Source organism: Octodon degus, unplaced genomic scaffold (genome assembly GCF_000260255.1).
Source record: "Octodon degus isolate 3935 unplaced genomic scaffold, OctDeg1.0 scaffold00081, whole genome shotgun sequence".
NCBI lineage: Eukaryota > Metazoa > Chordata > Mammalia > Rodentia > Octodontidae > Octodon > Octodon degus.
In genome coordinates, this window is record NW_004524657.1 from 1,306,993 (window position 1) to 1,334,666 (window position 27,674).

Here is a 27,674-nt window from a genome sequence, read left to right on the forward strand (position 1 = left end):
GTCCATTCAAATACAATTGATGCTTATGTATTGAACTCATCCCCTGAAACCTTGCTAAACTCATTTATTGATCCTAATACTGTCTTTTTATGGACCCTTTAGGATTGTTTATGTCAAATATCATGCTGTCTGCAAATAAAGATAATTTTGCTTGTTCCTGTCAGGTCTGGGTACTTTTTGGCTTAATTTTGCTAACTACAACCTCCAGTAGAATGTTGAATAGAAGTGGTAACAGCAGATATCCTTTTCTTGTTTCTGCCATTAGGGGAAATTATCCAGTCTTTTCCCATCAAGTATGTTAGCTGTTGGCTCTCATAAGTGCTCTTTAAAAGGAGAAGGAAGTTCCCTCCTATTCCTATCTTGATGAACGTATTTTTTGAAGAGGTGTTCAATTTCAAATGCTTTCCCTCTGAGTATCTAGATGGCTAGGAGGCTCACCTCTTCTGCTGATGCAGTTGTGGACCAGCTTGGGCAGCCTACTGCGTCATGGCACACAAGCCTTTCTGCATCCTGCCAGGCTCGCTTCCCAAAAGTTTGCGTCTGTATTAATAAAAGCTATTGCTCTCACTTTCTTGTGTTGTTTTTGTCTACTTTTGGAACTAGAATAATTAGTGGCCTCATAAAATCAGTGGAGAAGTGTTATACCAGTTTTGGGAACAGTCCATGACATATTGGTAGTAATTAATCTTTAAATGTTTAGGCTAGCTATAGCTCCTTGTATGCTGCAAACACATACTAATGAAAAAAACTTTATAAAAGAATAGTTTATGAGTACAGATACCCAGACTTAGGCCTTTATTTGGGGTAATATTTTGATTACTACTTTGTGTATTTGGTACAGGATCTCGCTACATGGCTTGGACTTGTAATGATCCTCCTGTTTTCAGCCTCCCCAGCTTTGGGATTACAGGGGTGTGCCACTATTCCCAGTCTGGACCAGCATGGCATGTGGTGCCAGGGACTGAACCCTTGTCCCTGCACTTGCCTAAGCAGGGGCTTAGTCCACTGAGCTATCTCACCGCTCCTTGGTTACTACTTCAATATCTTTACTTTAGGTGCTCTACTTAGGCATTCTAATTCTTTTATGGATCAGTTTGTGTCTTTCTAATGATTTTATCTAAAATATTATATAATTATTCACAACATTTCTTTATAATCCTTTTTATTTCTGTAAGGTTGACGCCTGTATTTTTATTGGATTTGGTTTATAATTTCTTTATTGTAATTGTATTATCTACCTGATGAGATATTTTCACGGTAGCTCTTGTTAGCACGTTCTCTGTGAGCCATCTTAATGTATGCTAACAGCTATTTTGAGGTCTTTGGTAACCCCAAAATATAGGCCATCTCACAGCATCTGCCTTCTCCCCAGGTATAAACCACACTTGCTTGCTCTTTGCTTGTCTGGCTTTCCGGTAGAGACTGGACCGAGTTTGCAGCCACTCTGGATGCCCATCCCTCTCTCTCCACAGCATGCTTCTGTTGCCACGGCCCTGCCTTAGTGAGAGAGAGTCTCTTGGGCTCGAAGCTGTATCTTGCTGCCCGCCAGGCTCCTGCCAGCAATCTGGGGTGGCAGTGTGGTGGGGCTGCCTTGAACAGACTCCTCACTGATCTCCCTGTTAAACTCTCTGCCACCCTGCTGTCACACCCAGCTCTTAGGCACCACTAATGGGTGGTGGATATTGTCTCCATAATGATCCAAGGCATAAATTTCTCCACAGTTTTATCCAATTAATTTCAGGCAGAGATGATATTTGGATTTTTTTCTGGACCCAGGAGGGTTTTTCTTGGCTTTTATTTTCTCTGCCTCTTCCTGGTAAGCTGGCTGGCCTACAGTTTAGCTTGCTCTTAGAGTAATCAGCTTCTTTGCTTACTACCAAAGTCCCCTTTGTTTCTGAGACAGCCCTTGGCCTGTGTCATATCTCCCTCTGTGCATCTGTGCATTTGTGGTGATTTTCAAGGCCCTCTCAGGTTGTCCAAGATCCCCTCTGATTTCAAGATTCCTGCTTCGGTCACATGGGCAAGTACCCTTTGTCCTTGGAGGGTGAGAGTCATAGGTTCCAGGGAATGAACTTATTGTCTTGAGGGACTGTTAGTCTGCTGAGCATCTCTGTGAATCTTTTTGGGGAACCAAGAGGTGGGGACTCCCAGCTTCAGTGTCATAAGTAATGTAGTGCAGGCACTGTGGCAGGGAGTATGTCTGGGGCAGCAGGGACTGAAGGCCATGGGTCAAATGCCTCAGCCTCTCCTGTTCTGTGCTTTGGTATCCTATCTTGATCAGGTGTTGCTGTATTTGTGGCATTCTTCAGAACAATTTCCAGAGGGTTTTTTTTTCTTATATTTAGTACAGGGTCTACAGGGTCTTACCACACAGATCGGACTTGTAGTGATTCTCCTGTTTTCAGCCTCCCAAGCGCAGGATTACAGGTGCATGCCACCATGCCCAGTCTCAATTGCTATCTCAGTGCACCCCAGGGGCAGGACCAGCAAGGCACACCAGGGATTGAACCCCAGTCCCCGCATCTGCCTAAGGAGGCACTTTAATCCACTGAGCTGTCTGGCTGGCCCTTCCAGAGTCTTTAAATACATGGGCTTTTGAAGATAATTATGATCTGCCTGTGTACTGTGCTAGGGTGATCAGCACAGAACCTCTCTGAGCTCTTCTGGTGTGGCATCTCTTAGCCTGTGCCCTCAGCCTTTTTTCTGTTTTCCTCCTGCACTAATCAAGCATTTATTAGAACCTACCTCACCTCCTGGTCCAGCTTCTTAGCTGCAGCTCTTTGCTTTGTCATTTTAGTGCTCACTTTATGGTTTGCAGCAAGCGTCGTCAGTGATCTCAATCTACTCCTGTGTGTCTCCCTTTAGCTGTGCAGCTCAGGCCTCTGGCATGGATACTTCCACCCCTCCTCCACTGTCTGCTTCTGCTGTGAATGCCAGCATACATTGAGATTATTTCTGCATGTGTAATCAGTTGTCCTTGTAAGGTAGTTAATGATACATTTACCCCTGTGGTTTCCATTGGCAGTGACCTTCCCTGTTGTTCCTGGAACCAGAGCTGTGTTGGCATTAATGGTTCTTAGATCTGCTGTAGTAATTGAAAGTCGACCTTCAGTTTTGTGTTTGGAAGACTTCATTGCCAAGTGTGTAACCTTCCATTGGCGTTTTGTCCTGGGGACTCCAGTGCCATAAACTGCCCTGGTGGCTGCACTGTTTCCGGGGAGAAGTGTGTGGTTGTCCCCATTTCTGGCCTGGGGATGTGGCATCTCCTCTTTTCGCTGACCCTTGGGCACAACTCTGTGGCACAGACTCTCCACACATTGCGATGAGGCACTGTTGGGTCACCTTCTTCTGCTTCCTGTGCTTGGGGTGGGTTGAGCATCTGAGTTCTGTAAATTCTCATCCAATTTGGAATTTTTTGTCATATATTTTTTTCTGCTTTTAATTTCTTTGATGACCACGATGATAATATGTAGTAGGCAACCAAAACTTCTTCTCAGTTTCTGTGCCTGTGGCTTCCCCCGAGACATCTCCTTAGCCACTGCCCCTGACTGGTGCTCTTTTCTCCTCAGGGACTGCAGCCTCATGAGTCCTTCTTGGATCTTTCATGTCTCTGCTTAACTGAGCCTTAACTTTCAGTCTGGAAGTAATTGTGCATTCAGGGGAAATTACAGCAGGAATACAGGGAAGTTAGCCAGGGATAGGGTAGTGGTTTTTGTTGGAAAAACTTGGAGAAGGAATGGGTTCCGGGAGAGGTGGGCACTGTGGCATGAAGCTGGACCTGTGTGCGTGCAATGGAGTCGCTGGAGTGCAAGACCAAGGAGCCCCACCTTCAATGAGTCACTGCGAGGTTGCTTTCTTCTGCTCCTGGCCCTGAACCTAAGCCTTCTCCTAGAACAAGGACAAGTTATATTTGATCCAATCTGACCTGGCAATCGAGGTCACCTTACCAGACACTAGCTGTGCCAGATGCTTGCATTTAGGAAGGGGATCATGATCACAATTCTGGTCAATGGGAGCCATTGGCAATGGGGCTTTGGCTTCTTGAAAAAGAAAGATGGAGAAGACATTTTGCTGATACCAACTTTTCTCTTCCTGAAGGGTGTGATATTGGAGCTATGGCAGCCGTCTTTGACCCATGAGGGAAAGGTGAAGAGAACAGAGACAGTGAACCAGGGCCTAATGTGGTGTAACAGCCCAGAGCCATGCTGTGTGAGCACCTTTATTGTCTAAGCCAAGAGCCTGCGAGGCATGGCCTGAGGTATGGACTTCTGGGCCGTGTGACCCTTGCAGGCTCCACAGCACCTCATCTCTGCCACCCTGACTGAGAGGGCCCTCAGGCCCAGTTGTGCAGCCCAGGAGCCCCAACAGCCCTGCTTCTCTCTTGGACTTGGGTGCGTACTCAGTGACCAGGAGGCTCCCCTTGATGGACTGGCATGAGGCTACACAATGGAGCAGGGCCATGCCCAGGAGGCTGAGCCTCAGGCCTGCTGTGCATGCTGTGCTTGTGCACACAGCTGTAGACACCCACAAGGATGGGGGGGCTTGGGGTCCAGCCTAGGCAGAAGCTGGCAGCCACCCCACCCTGGGAACACATGGTTTAGGGCCCCAGGACCCCAGTTCTCTGCAGCCTTTACCAGCTGGGCAGCAGGAACTCCCTTGTGTGCAGTGAAGGCTCAGCTTCAGCCCGTCTGCTGCATCTCCACGGGCCCCAAGCGCTGCTCCCCACACCACACCCTGCAGCTGCCAGGCTGCTGTTCCTTTCTTACCTGCAAACCGGGTCACCCATGTGTTGACCTCTCTCCTGGCTGGGACAAGGTGCCACCTAGGACAGGGCAGTGCTAGGCAGCCCTACTCCAGGAACAGTGTGTGTGTGTGTGTGTGTGTGTGTGTGTGTGTGTGTGTCCCCTGGGCACTGAGCGGAAGGTATTTTTAGGTTACATTGTTTTTCATTAGAAAATATTTTTAGACCACTCTCACCTGAACAATAACTGCCTGTGGCTTTGGCTAATTTTACTATAATCAGTGGGGCCTGTTGGGTGATTGAGGTGCCACCAGCACTATTTGCTTGGACATGCAGGACGGATAATCACTTGTGTCCCAGGACTCCACCAGGAACACAGCTACAGATCCTTGGGGAGGGGGGGGGTGCTTGTAGGAACCTCAGGGGATTGGGCCAGAAGTCTCAGGTCCCAGAAGGAAGACACTTAGCACACGTTGGGGCCCCTTGCTGCCTGCTCCCAGCTGCCTGTCCTATGCAGAACTCATAGGTGAGGTCAGGTACTTTGGGGCAGGAGGTCACGGTCTTTTGGGTGGGGACAAAGTCTCTGGCAGGAAGTGGCTGCCACAGCACCCCAACATGAGCTGCTGCCTCTCCCAAGTTTCTATATCTCTACAATGCCAGGATGGTTCCAGGTCCCCTGCCGGTCTCCTTGCGCAGAGGGTGCAGACCAGTTGCAAGGTCTTCCAACCCCTACATGTACCTAAAACACTGGGCTGCTTGCTCCAGTGAGGCCCAGGGCAGCGGTGAGGGCAACTCTGGGATGAGGACCTCATAGAAGCTGCAGCTGTACTATACCCAAGGCTTCTTTTAGTCCTTCCCTCTGCCCACCACACAGCTCAGCCCCTGGTCTTGTCCTGTGCCACCAGCCATCTCTGCTGTGTGTCCCCACAAGCTCAGGTCCTCTCTGATCCCCATCCCTAGACCCACAATGCCCACTTTGCTGCTGACCCCTGTCTCCTTTCTCTGTTCCTTGGTTTCCCCACTGGAAGGGTTGCTGAGAGGAGGAGGCTATACACTGTTTAGCTCTTGCACAGCCAGCAGGACAGGCTAGGGAGGTGCCAGGCAAGTGCTATGACAGCTTTAAGGGGACTTGGCCACAGGAGCACAATGGCTTTGTCATTGTTCCGGTTCATATGCTGGGGTCCTAGCACCCAAGCTGGGGTCTTGAGAGGTGATGGGGGTCACACAGATGAGCCCCAAATACCAATTGTGCCCTCTTAAAAGAGGCAGTGAGTCCATCCTTGTGTGACACGTGGGGACCCAGGAAGTGGTCTCGCTGGTCCCCTAGGTTGCAATGCTGACTCAGAAATCATGGCTTGGTGTCTGTAATACAGTCCTACCCCTGGGCAGCAGTGTCTTTTTATGGCAGCCCAATCAGAATGAGACAGGAGAGACCTTCTCTGGATGGTTACTTTCTTCCCTGGTTTAGAAAACAAGAAGAAAGTGGACAGGACATCAGTGACTGTTCTGTGTTTTGAAGGAACACAAGTTAGGGGACCAAAAAGACCCAAGAACAGAGTGCTTGGTGGCAGCCCTCAGACAGTGGCACTGTGACAGATCCACTGTGTTCTGTCCCTGCTCCAAGGAGCAGTGGCCATAGCCCTGCCCTGTGATAGCCTGTGTGCTAGGGTGGGAAGGATCCCCACACGCCTACATCTCTGCATTGAAAGCACCCATGTCCTAATGGCCCTAACTCTAACCCCAACTCCAGGCAGATGCCTACCTGGCTGCTCCAGGCATTGACCCAGAAGAATATTTATTAGACCTTGCTGGTTGGCATTCAAGACCTATATGTGTTTTGCTATAGGTACTCGTAAGTGTTTCATTTATTTCAGTGAGTGTAAATAATATTTTTAATTTCAGTGTCTCTGCTCATTCTACCATATAAGAAATATATTGATTTTTTGTATATTTATCTTGTTTCTTGTAACCTGGAGTACTTACCTAGTTCTAAGTTATTTTTGCTTGTTTGTTTTTTGTAGATTTCTTAAAATTACTTATGTAGGCAATCATGTCATTTGCAAACAAGAATAACTGTATTTCTTCTTTCTCAATCCAGAAGCCTTCTTTTATTCCCCCCGCCGCCCCTGCCTTCAAGCATTGTGTAGAGTTGCTGGTGTAGCGTCGCACAGGTTTGGCAACAGCAGGCATCCCTGCTTTTCCGACGATCCCAGGGGACATCACCCAGGCTCTCACCATTAAATACAACATCACATTAACTGTAAGTTCCCTTCTGAAAGTTAGCCATAAGTTATCCTTCTGAAAGTTTGGTCATGGAAAAAGCATTGAAGAGAATTTTTAGTGTCATAAGACACATGGAACTTAGAATTTACCATCTAAGCATTTAAAAATGTATAATCAGTGACATTTAGGTTGCACGATGTCATGCAACCCTCACCACTGCCTGGTTCTAGATCATTTCTGTCACCCCATAACCCTTGGGCAGTTGTTCCCAAGACATCTTCCACCAGAAGTTCTAAATTTTGCCAAACCTTTTTCTGCCTCCCTTACTATGATCCTGTGATTTTTCTCAGCCAGCCTATTAATAAGACAGATTGCATTAATCAATCTTCCTGTATTGAGACAGTCTTTGCCTCTGTAGACTAAGTCCCACTAGGCCATGGTGAGTAATTGTTTTTCTCCATTGTTGAATCCCATTTGCCAATATTTTGTCATGGCTCTTTGTATCTATGTCCATACGTAGTGTGGGTCTGCAGTTTCCTGTTTCTGTATCTTCTTCTGATTCTGTGTCAGGTGACACCAGCAGGCAACCTGGAAGCAGTGGACCTGGTTCTGTGCTTCCCCATTGCCTTCCTATGACCACTTAGGGTTTGCAGACTCCTGTTTTGTGTTACCTGCACTGTTTCTGAATGTGACTCTTGTACTGGTCACATGGTGGCTGCTCTGTGTTACATATAGCTTAGTTGATTGGAGCCAGCATCTCACCACTTTAAGTGAAAAATAATAACCTCACCTTTCTGAGGTCATTTATCTCTCATATTTACAATGTAATTGTTTTAAATATTTTCTTTACATGCACTTAAAAGCATATTAAACAATGTGCTAATATTTTCTGCAATTGTCAAGCATGATTTGGAAAACTCAAGGTGAGAAAGAAATGTTAACTCGTATTTTTACTCCTGTTTTAGCCCTTTCTGATGTTCCAAGATCCCTTCTTTTACTGTCTTCTTTCTGTTTAGAGAAAGCCCTTTGATTGTTTTTTAGGATTGGTCTATTCTTGTGCTATTTAAATTTTTTTCCTTTTTTGAGTATATCTCGATTTCTTTTTTGTTGCTGGAGAATTTCTACTGTCAGGTCTTGAGAAACATTTTCCTTCCTCTGATCTCTGTCCCTCCTGATAGGAAGCTTCCAACCATTTTTTCCTAGGGTGTTTTCCTCAGTCCACCTCTGCAGACAGCTATTAGGTCTCTTGCTATAACCTCGTGGGTCCCTGGGACACTGCTCCTCATTTCCCGTCTGTGGGTGGTTTAGGTAATTTTTATTGTTTGTCTTCAAGATCCTGGTTTTGTTTCTTTTGTCTTCACTGTTCTACTGTTAAATTCATCTCTTTTATTATTTTTACTTGTCGTTTTTTTTGTTGTTGTTGTTGTTTTGTTTTGTTTTTCAGGTGTAACATTTCCATTTGTTCCTTATCTCTTCTGTTTGTTTGCTGAAAGAGACTATTTCTGCATTTGGTCCAAACATGTTTGCAACTGCTAATGGAAGCATTTGTGTGATGGCCCTAGGGTCATTTTCTCATTGCTGTCACCTCAGTGTTGGTGTCTGTGGATGGTCTTTCTCATTCAGGGTGAGCTTTTTTCAGGACCTTGATATGATCATTTTGTGTTGAAGGGAAGATGATTTGGGTATTATGCTATGAGTCTCTGCACCTTATGCTAATGTGCTGATTCTACAGACACCACTCTGTGATGAGCAGGAGGAAGGAAGGCTCCCCTGGCTCCTTTCACATGGGGGCACAACCAGGTACCCCCTTAGCCCCATCACTGTGCTGGGAGCCTCACCTTCCTTGGCTCTGGAGGGGAGTACCCTGGTAATGGGATGCTGAGAACTGTGCTTTATTCCCTGTGTGCCCCTACTAAGGCAGGACATAGGGGGCCTGGTAACTGCTCTGGGGGCCCGAGGTCCTGGCTCCAAGGCCCTCTAGCACTATCCAAAGGTGGAGATGTTTGCTGAAGGGTCACAGAGCCAACAATTCCTGTGTGCTCACCTGGAATGGCTGGCAGTGGTTTAGACACCCTAACCCCTTGTGGAAAAGGAAGCTGTCATCCCAGGCCTCAGGCTGGAAGACGCACAACTGGCTGGTTCCCAGGCTTCCTAGAGCCCAGAGCCTGCAGGGATAATGCTAGGGCAAGGCAAGCACTCCCCTGAAGCCTGGAGTAGCTTAAGGAGGAACCTAGACCCTCTCCTGACATGCCAAGCCCTCTTGGGCCAGTTCATCTAGGAATCAGGTAGGCCAGCCTTTGTTCTGGCCCACTGCCCTGGGAGAGGGCATCCTTGGCCTCTGTCCATCCCTGGCTGGCTCAGCCCTGTCATACAGCTTTCTCCTCCTGCCCAGACACAAGTACATGCCTGCCACAGGACCTTGCTCTGCAGTCATACACACTGTCTGCATATCTGGCATCTCCTCAATGCCACCCAGCAGAGACATGGCCCATCACCTGCCTCTATGATGGCCGCAGCCCAGGCTCTATTGCTGTCACCTGCCTGCTCCCTATTTTAGGTTCTCCCTGCCTCTGCTTATCCTTCTCTGGAATTTTCCTCCATGTCCTTGTGCTTACACTTTTGCCATCAGTCTCCTCCCTGGTGCTCTGTGGAGCAGAGAGGGGTCATCTGGGTCCTGCCCAGGCTCAGGAGGAGCCAGGTCACAGTGGCAGGCACTGTGGGCTCCAGTTGCCCTCAGCCCTTGGTTGCACCCACACAGATTGTGAACAGCCCAGGCTCCAGAGCCCAGGAAGCTGAGAGTGGAGGCTCAGTCCCTACCCCAATGGCCTCCTAGTGCCCCTGTCCTGGGCCTGCACTACCCAGCCCCACAGCCGTCCTCCCTCTCCATCACTCCTGGTAGAGATGGAGACTCCCACACCTCCCTGGTTGGTTACCCTAACAGCCTGGCCCATGCAGCTCTCTCCAGCCCCTGCCTACCCCACTGCCACAGCCCCAGTGCCAGCAGCAATATTGGAAAGCCACCCAGCTTCAAGCTGAAGCCAGAAGGCCTTGGTTCTCCCACCCTGGTGTCTACCACCAGGGCCTGTCTTCCGTTTAGAGGGGGAGCTGGGGACCCAAAGACCTAGATCTGGTGAGGGAGCAGCTCCACTATCGTACCTAGGGACCTCCCTAAGAGGCTGGCTGCATATTTGAAGATATACTCATAAGTGAAATAAACCAGACACACGTGTAAATATCGTACAGTTTCCCTATATGATAGGAAAATACAAATAGAAAGGAAATACAAAAGAAGAAATACAAATAGAAAGGTCTAATACAATTAAAAGGAAAGCTTGAGGACTAGATAATGAAGAGAGAGCAAGGAGAAGAGCTAGGAAACATGACAGAGGCAAGCCATACAGTTACATGTACAAGATGGGTAAGGCAATGATCCAGAGAATCTTCAGAAGATTTTCAAATCTAGCAGTTAATTGGAAGGATTCTCACCCTGACTAACTATATATACTGACACCTGTGAACTAAGCAACTACACTGAAGATGGCAATTTGTAATAGTAGGTTCATGCTTGGAGTGCCTGTCATTCTGGTCTTCTGAATATGTGCTGCTTGTCATGACATGCCAGTTGCTGCCGTGCTGTCTCTTAGGTAGATGATTGTTTAAAAAGGAAGGGGGTGGTGAATGAGGGCAGGAGATAGGAAAAGGAATGTTGTGGGATGGTCCTGCCACAATGTTGTATATGGTTAGATTTCTGGACTTATGTATAAACGTATATAATTCTTTATTCCTATTTTTAAAATATATTTTAATTTTTTAAATTTCTTTTTGTCATATTCTGTAGGGACTTAAAGTTTAACATATCAATCAATACTTGATGAAAAATACCCATTCCATGATATGCCTAAGATGTTTGATATTCAGACAGATAATGAGGTCAAGCTCAACAGCCTAGGTAATATGGTAACAACAATAAGCTTGTCTTCTGGAGGGTTAGCAACTTAAGTTTGTAGACCAAAAATTAGAGAAAAAGGAGAGCCGCAAGGAAAGCCAACATTTTGGCTCTAGCCTTCCAAGGTCAATTAAGACTCAGGACATATGAGAACTTGTACTGTAACACCATGTAACTCAGTTGTTTCCCAAATTTTCTGATCAAGGAGATTATGGGGCCAAAGAGGAAAGTGATCGATGATGTAGAGTGTGCCTAAGGAGGGTCACATGGAGAGGAAACATTCTCTCAGGCTTTCACAGAGAGCACATTGGCCAAGCAATGGCTGTGACTCATTCACATGGCTGACACTGAGAAAGGATCTACAATCTGAGGTACAGGGTCTCAGGATAAGTCCTGAGGGGATTTCACTGACCTTATCAGATCCAAAAGCTACAACTCTTGTTGCATAGGTCTTGCTTTATCTTAGTCTTAACCATCCAGCAGAAAAGTATAAAAATGAAGTACAAGAAATAAAGCCATGCTGTTCTGTTGAGCTGTAGGGGACTCAGGTCAACAACTTCTGACATTGCCAGTCAAGCAGAAGACCCAAATACTATTATGGACTACTGGACTATTTTGGAATATTTTGCTGAATTCACACACCTATAATATTTAAATGATGGAACTAAACAATAAAAGGGGGATATAGATGGCCATTTTGTATCTGTGTATTCAAAATGGTTAGGATAGATATATAGCTACATTCTCTTAATTCAAGGAATAGAGGGATTTGTTCTAATAGTGTTTGTAAATAGGATATCATGTCTGCATCTTCTACAACAAATAACCACTAGGAAGGCAATATGAAATGTGTTAATTATTGGAACTGTCCTACCAATTTGATTTGAAACTGTCTCATTGCTATTTATTTCTCAATAAAATTATGGGAAAAAAAAGATTATGGGGCCACATACGAAAGTGATTGATAATGCATAGTGCCTAAGGGGAGTCACCTAGAGAGAAAAAATTCAGGCCTTCACAGAGAACAAATTGGTCAAGCAATGGCCATGACTCAGCCAGATGTCTGACAATGAAAGAAGATCCACAAGGTGCTGTACATGGTTCCAGGGTAAATCCTGAGGGGATTTGACTCACCTTGTCAGATAGCAAAAGTTACATTTTTAGTTATTTAGGTCTTGCTTTCACTTGGTATCAACCATCTAGCAGAAAAGGTTTTAAAAAGTAATGCCACATTAATATGCTGAGCTGCGAAAGACTTAAGTCAACAACATCAGACAATTGCCAGTTGTTCTGGTAACTCACTATTATGGACTATTGGACTATATTGGGCTATTTTGCTGAATTAAAGTAGCCACAATATTTGGACTGGCATCAAGTATGAAAAGATCCTTTAAATGCTTCTCCAAATACAGCTTCTTTAACAGCAATGGAACATCAATCTCTGACAAAACAAAACAAAAATAGAGCATATAAATAAAGGACTGTTTTATAGTGAAAAAAACATATATACACAAGATAGGATAGATATACATTGACTTTCTCTTAGTTCAATGAAAAGAAAGCTCTGTACTAATATTGTTTAGACTAGATATCATGTCTACATTTTGTTCTCTGAATAACTATTATGAAGACAACAGTATGCAATGTATTAATTATTGTAACTTTCCTAGTAACCTGTTTTGAAACTGTTTTATTGCTATTTTTATCTTTTTTCTCATTAAAATAAAAAAAAAATTTAAAAAGAGTCTGGCTTCAGACTAGATCCTGCCCACATCCCCAGAGCTTGGCGATGAGCTGGGCACACAGGTAGTGGGCACATGCACATGTCACAGATGGACAGAAACCAAAGGGTGGGGATACCTGTGAGAGGACGAGATCACTATGTACTAAAAGTGTACTGGAATCTGGGCCTGGTGGCCTACACCTGTAACCCCAGTATTCTGGGAGACTAAGGCAAGACAATCCAAAGATCATCTTCAGCTTGAACAATTTAGGAGTTGATGGAAACCCCATCTCAACATAAAAAAGAGGAGTGGAGCTGGGAATGTAGCTAGCTCAGTGCAGAGGCCCTAGGTTCAATATCTATTATTATTATTATTATTATTATTATTGTTATTTGAATTTCCATATCTGTCACCCTCTTGCTGACACACACATGCGTGGGAAAGCAAAACTGTTCAAGGTGTAGAATATCACAAAAGAAGGATCCAGAGGAGACTGAGGGGGAGACAGGGCAAACTTCACTGGTGTGTGTGCACACATCTGTGTATGTGCACGTGTGTGCATGTGTGCATATGAGTGTGCCTGTATGCATGCATTGTGCACATGTGAGAGCATAGGGTTGGGGTGCTGGCCCAGAGTGGTTCTCCCAGGTCATTGGGGTGGCAGCTGTCCCCGCAGGGCTGGCTCCTGGATGCACAGCCCTGGCCACCTGCACCCCATGGCTGAGGGAGGCGGGGTGGGCCCCGTCACTCCTCATTTCCTTTAACCAGCTCAAGAGGAAGCAGAGCTTGGATTTCTGAGAGGCGCATAATTAAATGAATTAAAATGTTTTCCTTCGCGGTGACTTTGCCAGCTCCCATCCACCTCCCTTGGCCCTGTTCCCGGGAGTGTAGAGCTGGAGGACAAGGAATGACAGGGTAGCTGGGGCAGGCAGAGAGCCTCCAGAGCCATTAGCTTCCTCATCGTCATTCTGGGAGATTTATGGCTGGCTCTGGAGATCCCAGCCCGACCTGGTGGCCCCTTGTGCTACTGGAGAAGTTCCTGGAAGCCAGCCGAGGAATTCACTGCAATCGAAGCTGACAGAGCCCATCCTTGAGGAGCTGTGACAGAGTCATCCCCTGACCTGGGCCACCATGGGAGAGGAAGCCAGTGGGAGAGGAAGCCTACAGGGTTTCCCGCAAGGAAAGGCCTGTACTCAAACCGCTGGTGGGTGGAGAGTCCAGGGGCCTCCTCAGAACCCACCTTGACTGTTAGGGATGTGCAGAAGGCCTTGCCTGTGTCTGAAGCCTCCCAGTCTCCAGCCCACTTGTGGCCTTGTTTGCAAAATGAACCCTTTGTCCTTGGGTACAGCAGCCATGAGGGTCCACATCTGACCCAACCACAGCTTGGGTTCCAGGGAAGGTGTCTGCTGGTGACCTCCATATGCGCATTAGCACATCCACAGATGGCTGCTCCTTGCGGCACCAAGACCCCAAGGACTAAATAAACCCAAGGAAGCAATTACCCAGGTATTGATTATGGATTAGGCTAACGACATTACTAATTACATCTAAAGATGTGGATCCCGCACCCGCCTGTTAATGGCCTGCTTGAGGTATTAGGGCTGCTAATTAGAACAAACAGTAGGTTTATCACCCACTGTAATTGCTGGGTCCCCAAGGAGGATGACAGCTCCTGAGGACCCCATCAGCCATGGCCTCGGGTTTCCTTCTCAGGACAGATGCGCCCTCAACATTTCCTGCTGCTATGAAGGCCATGGTGGGCACTGGAAGGGAGGACAGGTCTGTGACAACAAGGGAAGCGAACCACATCCTGCCAGGGGAGCAGCACCCTTTACTCTGAGTCACCCCAAAGCGTCCTCTACCCTCCTTTCCAGTCACAGAACCCCCTCCAAGTCCACTTTGTAAGCCTAGACCACAGACCCAATAAATGGGGCCAAGCTGGCCTGCCAGGGAACCAGGCACAGCCTTCCTTCTGTTTGGTTTTTCAATTTCCTTGGGCTTCCCATGGTTTTGGTATTATAAGACCCTCGTTCTCTTTGCTTTCAATCTGCTGTACTTTAGCTACCCAAGGAACATGTAAGTGCATGTTCTGCTGATGCAGGCCTTATGGACAAGCGAATCCCTTTCGCTGCAGCCACATGTGTAGAGTGCTCCTGCAAGGCCCACTGGCTGGAGGGTTCAGGCTGTCCACTTTGCTGCCTACCAAATCCCACACCTGCAGATGTCCCTGGAAAATGTGAGCCTTGGATCCAAGCCCCCCCCCCTTACCAACCTCACGCCTCTAGTTCTTACTCATCGACGTTCTAAAGAAATAACTGAGGATGTTCAATGACCTTCAGCCTTCCAAGGGCCTGCATGAAAACTGAGAGGCTGAGGCAGGAGGACCACAAGTGTGAGCTCAGCCGGGGGTACTCAGAGAGATCCTTTCTCAAAAAGGAAAAAATGTTAAAAAGGTCTGGAGATACAGCTCACTTGGAAGGCCGTGGGTTTAGCTTCCAGTACCATGCCTTTGAGTACACACATGCATGCGCACTAATCAGATATTAAAGATTGACCTGTAATGGCCTTGGGACAGAGAGCAAAGGACAAGCCTAGGAGAGGCAAGTGGATGAGGAAGGCCAAGGAGCCCCTTGAGGCACTGGTCAGTTTGGGATGTGAAGAATTCGGACTGCAATTGGTGACTTGCTTTGGCTTCTCCTGGGACCTTAGAGCTATGTGTGGCCAGCCCAGCACAGGAGCTCATGGTCAGCTCCCCAGTAGCCTTGTGCAGACAGGGTGACAGGAACAGGTTCTGACTGCCTCTCACAGAGCTGTGGGCCACTCCATGCCTCACTGAGGACACCCTGCCACCCACACCCACCCTGCTGTCACCTGTAAACTGTGCCACAGCCCCTGCCCTGTGTCCCTGCTTGGGGGGTGACAGGGCAGCTGTCCTCTACAGGTGTGGCAAGAGACAGGCATCTTCAAGGTGGGGGGTCACCTGGCCGGCTGACAGGTTGATGGTGGAAGTGGGACGGTGCTCCTGGCCTCATCCCCAGCATGCAGGACTGAGTGCATCCGCTGTTGGCTACAGAAGAATGTATAAGCAGCCAGCCACTTCTTGGAAAGGATGATCTAACCCTAAGGGCGGGTAGGCACTGATGGGGAACAAGGAGGCTGGCAGGGATGTCTGTGCCCTGCCTGCCACAGTGGGGTGGTGCAGTGGCCCTAGAAATTTTGTCCACTCTGAGCCACCTGTGAGGTGAAGTGGCTGGGCAGGCATGAGGCTGGGAAACGGGGTGTCCCTCACCTGGATTCTACTGCCTGTGCCCCCCCCCCAGGTGGGATAGAAGGTCTACTTGTCCTTGTTCTTTTACGACAATGACAGCACTTATCATAAGAAATAAGCCAAGAAAGGAACAGGAGCTTTGCAGACCCCACATGGAGGGAATCTTGGGTGTCCAGGAGGCCGGGACCCAGGAGCTGGGCTCTGTTCCCCAGAGCCATCCCAGGTCACTCTTTTATTTTTTCTTTTGTATTTAGAACAGGATCTACAGGGTCAACAGGGCCTCATTATGTAGATCAGACTTGTAGTGATCCTCCTGTTTTCAGTCTCCCGAGCACTGGGATTACAGGCGTGCACCACCACGCCCAGTCACAATAGCTGTCTCAGTGTGCCACAGGGGCAGGGCTGGCATGCAAGCTGGGGATCGAACTCTGGCCACTGTGCTTTGCCTAAGCAAGCACTTTAGTTCACGGAGATATCTGGCCAGCCCTAACCTGGGTCACTCTTGAGAAGCAGTGATTTTAGAATGTATGCTTCTGTCTTTTATTCTAGCATTTCCATAATGCACACACTACTCTGTGGCATGTCTCAGTCCATAACTTGCTGTGACACTCTCCCACCCCCTGGGACAGATGCTTCCTGGAGCACACTGTTCATCTGAGACGGAGTTTAGTCTGCTGACGCCCCGCTGTTGGACACACGGGCTGTTCTCGGCTTTCATAAAGGCTCTTGGAAGACTGAATATCCTCGATCATCCTTAATTATTTCTTTAGAACATCAATGAGTAGAACTGGACATGTGCACAGGTTCAGGGCTTTGTGTAGATGACCCAACTCCCTTCTGCAAGGTTCACCAAGGTCTTGTCACAGTTGCTCCTGCTTATGACAGTTCTGCAAGGATGTGGCCTCAGGAGATGTCGGCACATCAGGAAACCATCCGGGTTCCCCAGGAGAAGGCGGAAGTCTTACATTTGTTATACCCTTAGTCACCACCTGGACCAAAAGAGGTGTCACCATGAGCACATGAGAGACACAGGATAAACCCAGGCAGTCACCACCACAATGCGTTCAAAATCCTTGACCTTCCAACTTGTCTCCAAATACTCCAGCTTGTCTCCAAATACTTCCAGCTCCTTCAAGAGTTGCTTTCTTGGAGGAGCTTATGGACACCTCTGTTCTATGATTTATTTTTTCATTTTTGAAGAGTACAAAATAGTGAAAGCATTAGAATGATGCAAGATTTCACTAAACAAATAAGAACTCAACAATGGTTGCTATTGTTACATGACGCTACCTTCAAATCAGTAGTTCAGATAACAGATATAAACGTGTAAAATTTGTTTAAAGAAAAAGAATAATGAAGAAGTTATAAAAAATTCAAAAGAGGAAAAAAATCAGAGTAAAAAATTTTTAAGCATTATCTGCTCCTTTCAAAAGGCCAGCAGAAATCGACAATACAATTATCCAAACTATTCTGCATATATACCTAAATATATTTTCTCCTTCTTTCATTTGTCCTTATTCTCATCCCAGTTTTTCTTTCCCATTGAATAATTTTCTTCCCTTTCACAGTATGTATCTATTTTTTAACACAGGCTTTCTTATCTCAGAGCTACATCCCTGGTTCATTTTTTTATTTTGATAAAGGGTCTGACTAGGTTGCTTAGGCTGGTCTCGAGCTTGCAGCTGTCCTGTCTCAGCCTCCCAAGCAGCTAGGCTAATAGGCATGCACCACCATGCTTGTCTGCTGTGACTCCCTATGGAGTGCCTGGAGCTAAGCATGCCATGACTTGCCTGGAGCCTGTCCCTGACCAGCATGGGAAGCTTGCCCTCACCCCCTCCATGGCCACCTCATAAGCTCCATGAGCTTGGTAAAGAGCATTTGCTCATCTCTGACAAAGGCTTTGTGCTGTAACGTGCTAGGGAGCACATGGGCCACAGGCTGAGAGGAGAATACCTGTCCTTGGGGCAGGGCCCTTGTGGCCACTACCTCCCCACAGTCCCAAGCTCAGCCCCTGCAGGGGACTGCTGGGAAACTCATGTCACAGTGCTGGGTTCTCTCTCAGGTCACCTGGTGCCTGAGGAAGCACAGCTGGTGATGACTGGCTCCACCAGGGGAGGAGAAAGCTGAGCCCTGCCGTGGCTGAGGCAGGAGCATCTCCCTTGCAAAGAACATTCGAACCCCAACACAATTTCCCTCTGACCCACACCTCAATCTCCAGGGATGTCTGCCAGCAGCACTTCCGCAAAGCCTGAGGTGCTTCCAAAAACATCCCAGCCTTTGGTGCAACAGAGAAGCTGGCAAGAGCTCCAGGGCAAAACGCTGCCCAGGCACACAGTGTTTCATTCACATTTGTTGAATGAAACTCAATTTCACTAGCAGGGAGAACTGCACTGTGGAAAATGAGGTGAACTTAGACAGCAAAGCACAGGAAGGAGCCACAGTGCCCGGCGCTCAGGACACACAGAGACTTCTTCCTGTGCATGGAACCTGCTGGGAAGGAGCCCTGGATACAGCCTTCGAGGCCCTGGTGGGAAAAGAGGTGGTTGTGAAGAGCAGGGGTGTCTGAGACTCTAGCACAAACAGGAACTCGGAGCAGCCCACCTGGGCAGGCCTAAGCTCCACTCCTGCATTTCTCAATCCCTGGATGTGAACCCTGCAGATGGCACAGACATCCCACAAAACCCTCTAGCTGTAGAGGGACTTTGCTGAAGACAAATCACGGGGATAGGTGGACAGGACACACAGCAGCTGGGCAGCGGCACCCCTGGTGTGCACGCATGGGTGTGTGTGCCCATATGCGTTTTCCGGTGCACAGGGAAAACCTAATGGCTCTGTCCCTGTGTGGTTGTGACCCTTGGTCCACTCTGAAAGGGGAGGGGAATGGGGAGGCAGCGAGGGAGGAAAGTGCCTGTTCTCCACTCGCTCCTGTGTGCCTAGGGATCCCTGGCCCACCAGGCTGCATAGCTCTCAACCTTGAGGGGTCGGGGGAGCAAAGTACTAACATGAAGGTTTGGGGAAAAGGCTGCAGGTGACAGCAGGTCTGAGAGGCCAGGGCAGCATGGGCTGGGAGCCTCTCAGGCCCCTCTTTCCTCCTGCCTGGCACCCAGTGCTCCTGTGCTGTGATAGGGTTTCTCCTTTTTCCTGAAATGGACCTGCATGTCTTGAGGGAGGCAGGTATCAGTCAGATGTCCCTGCCCTGGTGGGAATTCTTTGTCTTGTACAAGCAGAGTGGGGCCATCAGGACTTAAGGTGTCTCTGGAAAGCAGACCCTGTCACTTGGGCTATGGGGCCCAGCAGGTACCCTGGATAGCAATCCCCAAGACAGCCACAGGGATACAGCCCCTCCTGCTCCTGCCACAGCCATTAGGACAGAGAACTGGAGAAACAGAGCTGACTTCAAGAAGGCCATCGTCAGCCCCAGAGGATGCCCAGAGCCTGTTGCCCGAGGTGGGCATCACCCATTGGCACTGATGCTCCAAGTCTCCAGGGCTGAGGAGCCTATGAAAGTAGTTGGCCTTTCTGGCCCAGCCTTAGTGGGAGGCAGATCACCCCATGGCACCCACAGCACTGACACAGAGGAGAGGAGCTGTCATATACCCACGCAGACCCTGGGCCTCTTCAGGGAGGACTGACACCCAGGAGGCAGCCAGCGTCTGAAGCCACTGGTTATTCTCACCCTGGTGGCTCCCCACCTGCAGGCCCTTTGGAGGAGCCAGGTGTGGAAAGGAGATGAGAAACATGAACGTTGGATGAATTAACAAGGCGGGTGTACAGGTGACACCTGCCGCACTCCAAGCTCTGAACACCAGGACTAGCTCCTCCATCTGTCGCAAGGAGTGGCAGCTGTTAGATGATGCAAGGTTGTGAGGCTGGGGTTTGATGAGCATTCTGGGAGACATGACCCCAGTTCAGACCTGGAGGCCAGGCACAGACTACACCTTTACCATCCTCACAGGACCAGAGCTCAAGTCCTGTTATGCAAGCATGGGCATCCAGAACAGCAGTTCCCCTCTGCCCAGACAGATGCAAAGCCATGGGGGCTGAGGTATAGATGTGGTTTGTGTCCCAAAGGGTCCTGAGCCAGGAGCTTGGTCTCCCTGCAGAGAAGACACAGAGGGCATAGCCTGCAGGGGTTACTGGGCCCTGCAGGGCACCATCCCTTGGCTGTATTGCAGACTGGACCAGGGCTCGAGGGCTGAGTGAGGTTTCAAGGAACAGGATTTACCTGGCAGGTGAGCTGTTACCAAGAGGTCAGCTACACACACACACACACACACACAGGTCAGCTCCTGTCCTCCTACACACACACACACACACACACACACACACACACACACACACACGTGTGCATGCACTCTTTGAACACCCACCCACCTGCCTGTCCCCTTCCCTACCCTGCACAGAGCAGCACAATCCCCCACCACAGTTGGGTGGGCATGGCACTAGGCTCTTCAGCCTCTAGGACTGTGACAAGAGTAAACTTCTTTTCTTTATAAATCACCCAGTCTCTAGTGTTTTGCTATAAATAGGAAATGGACTAAGATACAGGGTAAAGAGAAAAGGTACAAACTGCATCTTTGGCAGAGATAGGCAGCCCAGTGTTCTGCGGACTCCATGCTTATACAGAGATTGTCAGAAATAACACAAATCTGCTTGAAAACCACCAAGCAAGAGAGGGAGAGGCTGGAGCAGATCACAAGTCAGCAGAGCAATGGCTCTGGGACCTGCGGGTGCACGGACCCGGGACACTGGCCTCTGCCCCACCAAACACAGAGAATGACCAGGAGCCATCGATGAGGCAAAGGAGGGGTCAAGAAAAACAGCACAACAGAGAAATACTAGAAGCCTGTTCTGAGGGCCTATGGGAGGGGTGGAATCTATGAACAACTAAGTAACAGAAGGAAAGGAGTTGGGAAACATCACAAAGAATAATAATGAGAAACTGAAACTTAAAGGATCATAAATTCACTTGGTTAATTCTATTCAAACATACTTGAAGCACTTAGGAAGTGGATAACTCCCTGGAAAAGTGCAACTTCTCAGAGCTAGCTCCCAAAGCTTTGGGACACGTAAGTAGAGTGATTTGTGAGGAGATAGATGAACCCTTGCTCTGGGTTGACTCATATCCAAAACTTCATACACTGACATTTTAACCCCCATAGCCCAGGCATGACCTTGCTTGGAAAGGGGTCACCTAGATGTGGCCGGGTGCTTCTGGGTGAAGCCGCTTTGGGTAGCCTGGTTCTCACTAGAAGGGGAGCCCTATCACATGCAGTGAGAGGGCCTGCTCAGTGGAGCTGGCCTGCAGGAGCTGGAGCGAAGCCAGCCAGCCCTGCCCCAGCTGGGGGCTCTCAGGGCGGACAGTTCAGCGCAGCAGTCCCCGCAGACGAATGCATTTGTCAGTGAGCTGTTCTCCAGAGTAGCCTCAGATAATCTTGTAAGGGAATTTACATGGTCTTTAATAAATAGCAGACGTAGTCAGTGTCTTCATACTATTACAGGGCTTTAAAAATGGGGAAAACTTCCAAAATTTTTCTATGGAATTCATGAAACATTGCACATTGGCAGAGAATTTACTCACAAAACAGAGACTATATAGTCCAATCTTAATTATTACTTCTAATTTTAAAATCCTAAATAAGATATCCTGAAGTCTACCACAGTGCATTAAAATAAGAATATATTTATCATGACTAAACCAAGCAGACTTTGTTCCAGGAATAAAAGGAAGGAATATGATTAGGAAATTAATACAACCCATGAAATAAATGGCTCTGAATAGAAAAATAATATGTTCACCTCTATAGACCATAAAAATTTTTAACCTAGCCTTGATTTTAGTATTTTAATTCAGTCAATAGCAGATTTATATTTCATGACATGGTAAATACATATTTGTTTCAGCCCCCAAATTATATCACCAAGAAGATTCTTCCAGGCCAGCGAGATAGCTCAGTAGAATAAGCGCTTGCCTGGCAAGTGTAGGGTCCTGAGTTCAAACCCCGGTACTGCAAAAAAAAAAAAGAAGAAGAAGAAGATTCTTCTTAGCATCATGTCTCAGTTAGAGTTTATTAGAGGAAGAGATTTAATATAAAATTATATGACACGTAAAGGATTTATAAAGTAGACTTACAATGGTTGCCTACAGGCAGGTGTGTGGAAGAGTTCAAAAGAGCCCTCTACATGCTGGAGACCTGAGGGATCCAGTCAGAAATCCAGCACCTGCGGTTTACTGTACCATCCTGTGTGGGGCCACATCAGGAAGCTGAAGGTTTGCACTGGAAGCCTAGCTAAGGACAGCGAAGGCAGCGGTGAGGACTCGAGCACCTCTGAAGAAACCAAAGTGAGATCCTCTTTCTTTCCCTTTTCGTTCCATCCAGGCTCCAAGCCCACACCCAGGATGAGTCTTCCATCACCATTCAGAAACACCCAGAACTGTGCAAGACCAATCTGCTAAGCATTTCTTATTCAAATTAACACCACAGTTAAATATTTCCTGTCAAAAGCAAATTGCGAGGAGGTGTAGCCAACGCAATTAGATATGAGAAATAAATGAGAGGTAGAAAACAGAAAGAGAAACCATCACTCTTTGTAGATAATGTGACTGCATACTTGGAAGATCTGAGGTAATGATGGAATACCCATCTCTGACAAAACTGAAGAAAAAAAGGTGATATAAATGAAGGGCAATTTTGTATCTGTATATACAAAATAGTTAGGATAGATATATAGCTACTTTCTCCTAATTCAATAAGAAGAAAGATCTGTACTAATAGTGCTTGGACAGGATATCATGTCTGCATCTTGTGCTATGAATGACTACTACAAAGACAATATGCAATGTATTAATTGTTGTAACCCTCCTACCAACCTATTTTGAAGCTGTCACATTGCAATTTTTTTCTCAATAAAGTTAATAAAAGAAAAAGTACAAAAGAAAAATTACTAAAATAGCAGAGAACAAAATTAATATTAAAATTCATAGTTTTTCACATGAAAATAACACTTAGGAAGTAGGAATTAACAACTCGATTAAAAAAACCAGACAGATTAATTTTCAAATTAGACAAAGAACTCTAATATCTCCAGGGATACACAAACGGTCAATAAACACATGAAAAATATTTAACATCATCTGTCACTGGGAAATGTAAAACAAAACAACTTTCTCTAGAATGGGGACAAGAGGAGAAGGGGCAGCAATGTTGGGGAGCTGTGGAGTTCAGACTCTTGTGAACTCCTGATAGAATGTGAAACACAGCTGCCCCTTAAGAAAAAAGGACTGTGGATTCTTAAAGACGCTAAAGACAGAGTTAGTATATAACCCAGTCACTCACTCCTAGATTTAGGCCCAAGAGACTTAAAAACATATCTCCTTACAAGACTGTGTCACAAATGCTTACAGTAGCATTATTCATGGTGCCCAAAAAGTGGAAAGTACCTGGAAATTTCTTGACAAATGATGTGACAACTTGGTGGCACCTTGAACAAAATAATATATTTATGCTTGATCCCTTAAATCAAAATGATTTCCAAGTTGGTCACAAGGTTTCAGTACCAAAAACTGAGCACAAACATTTCTTGAAGAATACATAAGACTGTTCTGAAATTTTTGAAGTAGAGAAAACACTTCAAGGCTCAGATCTAAAATTGATGGAAGAAAAGATTTGTTAGTGTGATCATAACAGAGTTCTTTACATCCACATTGCAAAAAAAACCCATCATTTACTATAACAGTAAAGAGAGAAACAACAATCTCAGGAAAATGCTATCTCATGAGGGTGGGTCTCCTGTATACAAGAGCTCCCAAGACTGTCATGAATAAGACTATAAATTCATGATTTTCAGATGTGTGGAATAGAAAGCCCACTAAAAAAGAACTCTGAAGAGATATTCCATTTTATTCATATCAAGAGAAAGTTTTAAAAAGAGAAATTAAAAGATACTAACAACTATTTTTCACTTACTAGGGTACAAAATTGTTTGAGTTCTGTTTTTTTGTTTGAGGACAGGACATCAGGGTCTTGGACACAGTTACTTTATTGTAAATTGCCCACTCGGACACAGAGCAATTTAACTATCAGACTTAGAAAATTCAGATGCCCTTTGACCCCAAATTCCAACTGGGGCCATTGACTCTGCGGTAACCCTTTCCCACATGGGAGGTCTTGTAGTATATTCAAGGCAGCATCTTGTGTGACAGTCACAGTGCAGGACAAGGGAAGGACAATAGACCTGAGAGATGGATGAGGATTAATGGAGTAGATTGGGGTCACTTTAGGAAGCAGAGAAAAACAAAGTGAAGAAGGGCACTAATGTCTGTCCACTAGACACACATTAAGACAGATAGCAACTGTGTGGCAAAAATAAAGACAGCATAGTATGATGTAGGTGCATGGAAGAGACCAAAGAAACAGAACAGAACAGTATTGTACTAACAGTGTTTAGACAAGATATCATGTCTGCATCTTGTACTATAAATAACTACTACAAAGACAACAACAAAATTAATTATTGTAACTGCCCTGTTAACCTGTTTTGAAACTGTCTCATTGTTATTTCTTTCTCAATAAAATTAATAATAAAAAAACAAAGAAACAGACAGAGACCTCAGAGACAGAATCACGTGCATGTAACACAAATAAATGATTTCAGTTCCATAGAGGATGTTAGGAAAATCAGCTTGATCACTCTACAAAACTGTAGAATCAAAAATGATAGAATCAAATTTCTATTTGAAACAACTAACGAAGCTCAAATCCAAATGGATAAAGAACAAAATATTAAATTTGGGGGGGCAAATATATATGTATACACTTCCTTATATATATGAGGCATAATCAAAGTATACAGTGAATGTTTGAAGTTTTAAAAACATATTACAGTAAAAGACACACCCTGAAGCTCCCTCAAAATCTCCCCCTGCTTTGAACACACTGATCCCTTCATTCTTCCTGCTTTGTGAAGCAGTTCTGGAAGTCCTCTTTCATGAGTGTCTTCAGGAAGTGAGACCAAAAATATGATGAGTGTTGCTGTTGAGTGTCATCCAACTGAAAGACAGGCTCACGGGCACATGATGCTGAGTCCTCATCCACTGACTCACTGGATCAGGCACCGCACAACTTCTGGCTCTTTCCAAAGTCAAAATGATCATGAAAGGACAATATTTTAATTAATTCAGGACCTCAAGGCAGCCAGCACACCACAGCTCAAGGATGGATTAATCCGCCCTGTGATCAGTGCACTTGGGATTGAAGGGTCCTCCTGACTGTGGCCAGGTCTCCTGCACACTCGGGATCTCTTATGAGTTGCCTGGTATCACCGTGGACTCTGCCAGCACAGCCACCACCAGCTATGGGCCCTTAACCTTGGACCAGAACTGTAGCCAAAGTGAACCTCTAGGCAACTTCCCCAGCATGTAGTGGTGGAGACTTTGCTCTAAAATGCAGACAAAAACACCAAGAAAGCAGACAAAATATTGGTTCCAGGTGTATCTGTGAGGGTGTTTCTGCAAGGGATGAACATGTGCACTGGGCCCATTCAGGGTGGGTGGGCCTGCCCCCCTCTGCTGCCTGGTGTGGCGTGCCTGGCTCTCTGGCCTCAGACTTCTCAGCCCCTGTGACTGTGTGCCCAACGCCATGGTAAATCACCACGTAAGGACACATGCTTGTGCCCTGTGTTTCCAATTCTTTGGAGAGCCCTGACTCACACACAAGGTGAGCCTGGGACAGTGAGTGGTGCCTGCAATGTGTTTGAGAAAGAGGATGACATGAAGGACACAGGATGCAGCTTGAAGATGTAGCCACTGGCTATGCCTGAGGTCATTGGAGCATGAAAACAGTCCTGACACTTGGTGTATAAAAATAGAATGCACAGTGTCACAGAGCCAGTAATAAAAGGGGTGGTGGGAGGCTGGACTCTCCTTTTCAAAGGACGAACTGTGCTGGAAATGTGCCATTTCCTAGCCTCGTGGTCGACTCTGCTGCAGCAAGCTCAGTCCTGGGACTCAGAGCATCGCAGGGAACTGACAGGGAGCGGACATCTGTGTGGATTACGTATTAACTTGAAGGAGAGAAAAGGCACCTTTGGAATGAAAAACCTGGCAGACAGCCTGGACACTGATTCAAGGGTGACGCAAAGGGAACGGGCCAGGCAGCTTCCGAGGACACCCTGAGGAGGACACAGCGTCACTGCTGCCAAATCTAATCACAGAAAAACACCAGACTCAGACCGAGCCCCTTCTGCACGACGGCCCCAAAGGAATGGATGTTGAACTAGATATGATACTGCGGTGACAGGAGAGACTGTCCTTGCTTTAGGAGGCAGGGTGGATGCCCAGGCATGACTGTGTGGGGTGGCGGGAGTAATGGGCCAGCAGCTTAAGGGCACTCAGGGGCCAACCCGATCAGCCGAACACCAGCGGGTGGTGGCAGCCCAGCAGCACCCACAGCTTGGGCACTGGAAGCAGATGCTCACACTTAGAGCTGAGACCATGCAACAGCTAGCAGAAACACCAAAAAACACCCAGCACTTGGAGGCAGATTTACTTCGTGTTGGGCAGGCACCGATTAAGGAATCAATTATTCATTTCTAATTTTTAAAAATTATTATTTTGCATTCCCTTTAAAAAAAATAAGTAAAAACAGTGTCAGACTCTGTTCTCAGGTGGTGTCGTCATATATGGTGTAAGCAAGCAGGAAGTGCAAAGGCAGAATAGCTTGTCAACTGGGGACTAGTTTATACAATGTGCATCACAGTGACCAGCTGTTTTTAAGTAACAAAAGTAACAAGAACTGTAACCAGAACTATTATGTGGGCAGCTAACAAACTGAAGTATGCCCGCTGGGGCTCATTTTCTGTCTCAAGCACACTCACCTGAGTGTAGATCCCTGCTGTCTCAGTTAAGACTGCAGTGGGTTTGCTATATCTCCGCCACTCAGCTCAGCCGGTAACTGCTTTGAGCAAGGTGAACGAGACATACTTGGAGAATCGGTGCCAGGCTGGGTTGAGGACAAGTGGGGGTCTGTTGTCCGTAATGCTCACACAAGTGCCCTGCACAGTGAGCACACAGATGTTATTACTTCATTATTCGTTATTAATTAGAAGGACTGCAGAAAATGCAGAGTCAGCAGCCTCTGTTCCTCAGCCTAAGACCTCTCTCACGTCACTAGCAGAATTTGGGTGAGTGCTGGTCGGGAAAGTAAATCCTTGATTCTGCAGAGATCTGGCAGCCCTGGGTCCCTGCCAGGATCTCCCGCCTGTCCCTCTTGGAGAGCACAAGCCAGGCTGCCGGGCGACCACACAGGAAGGAGGACAAGGAGGTGTGGATGGACCACAGCTGGGCACCATCATTCTCCACTGCCACTCAGGTCGCCAGACAGGTTCAAGAGTAAACCTGAACCAAGCGAAGAATGCCGAGGCTGTGCTGGGGACAAAATGTGCCATTTTGCATGGCTTGAACACTTGGAAGGGCCAAGGTGTGCACTGCCACGCCTCACCTGTGCTGTTTCTTCCCAAGCATCAGCCATGCTGCTGTGATCCTTAGGTAAGCGGGCATGTGGGACACAGGCAGGGCAGAGAGAAAACAGACAGGGAGGATGAGCACACTTGCATGCACCATGGAAGCAGGCTCACAGCAGTGACACGGGAGCACGGCCACACAGACACCGAGGATGGAGCCAGAACCCCACAGAGACTATTGCCAAAGCATGCCCAGAATGACAGCAACAACACAGAAGAGAGGGACATCACCACCAAAGTCAGGACAGGGCA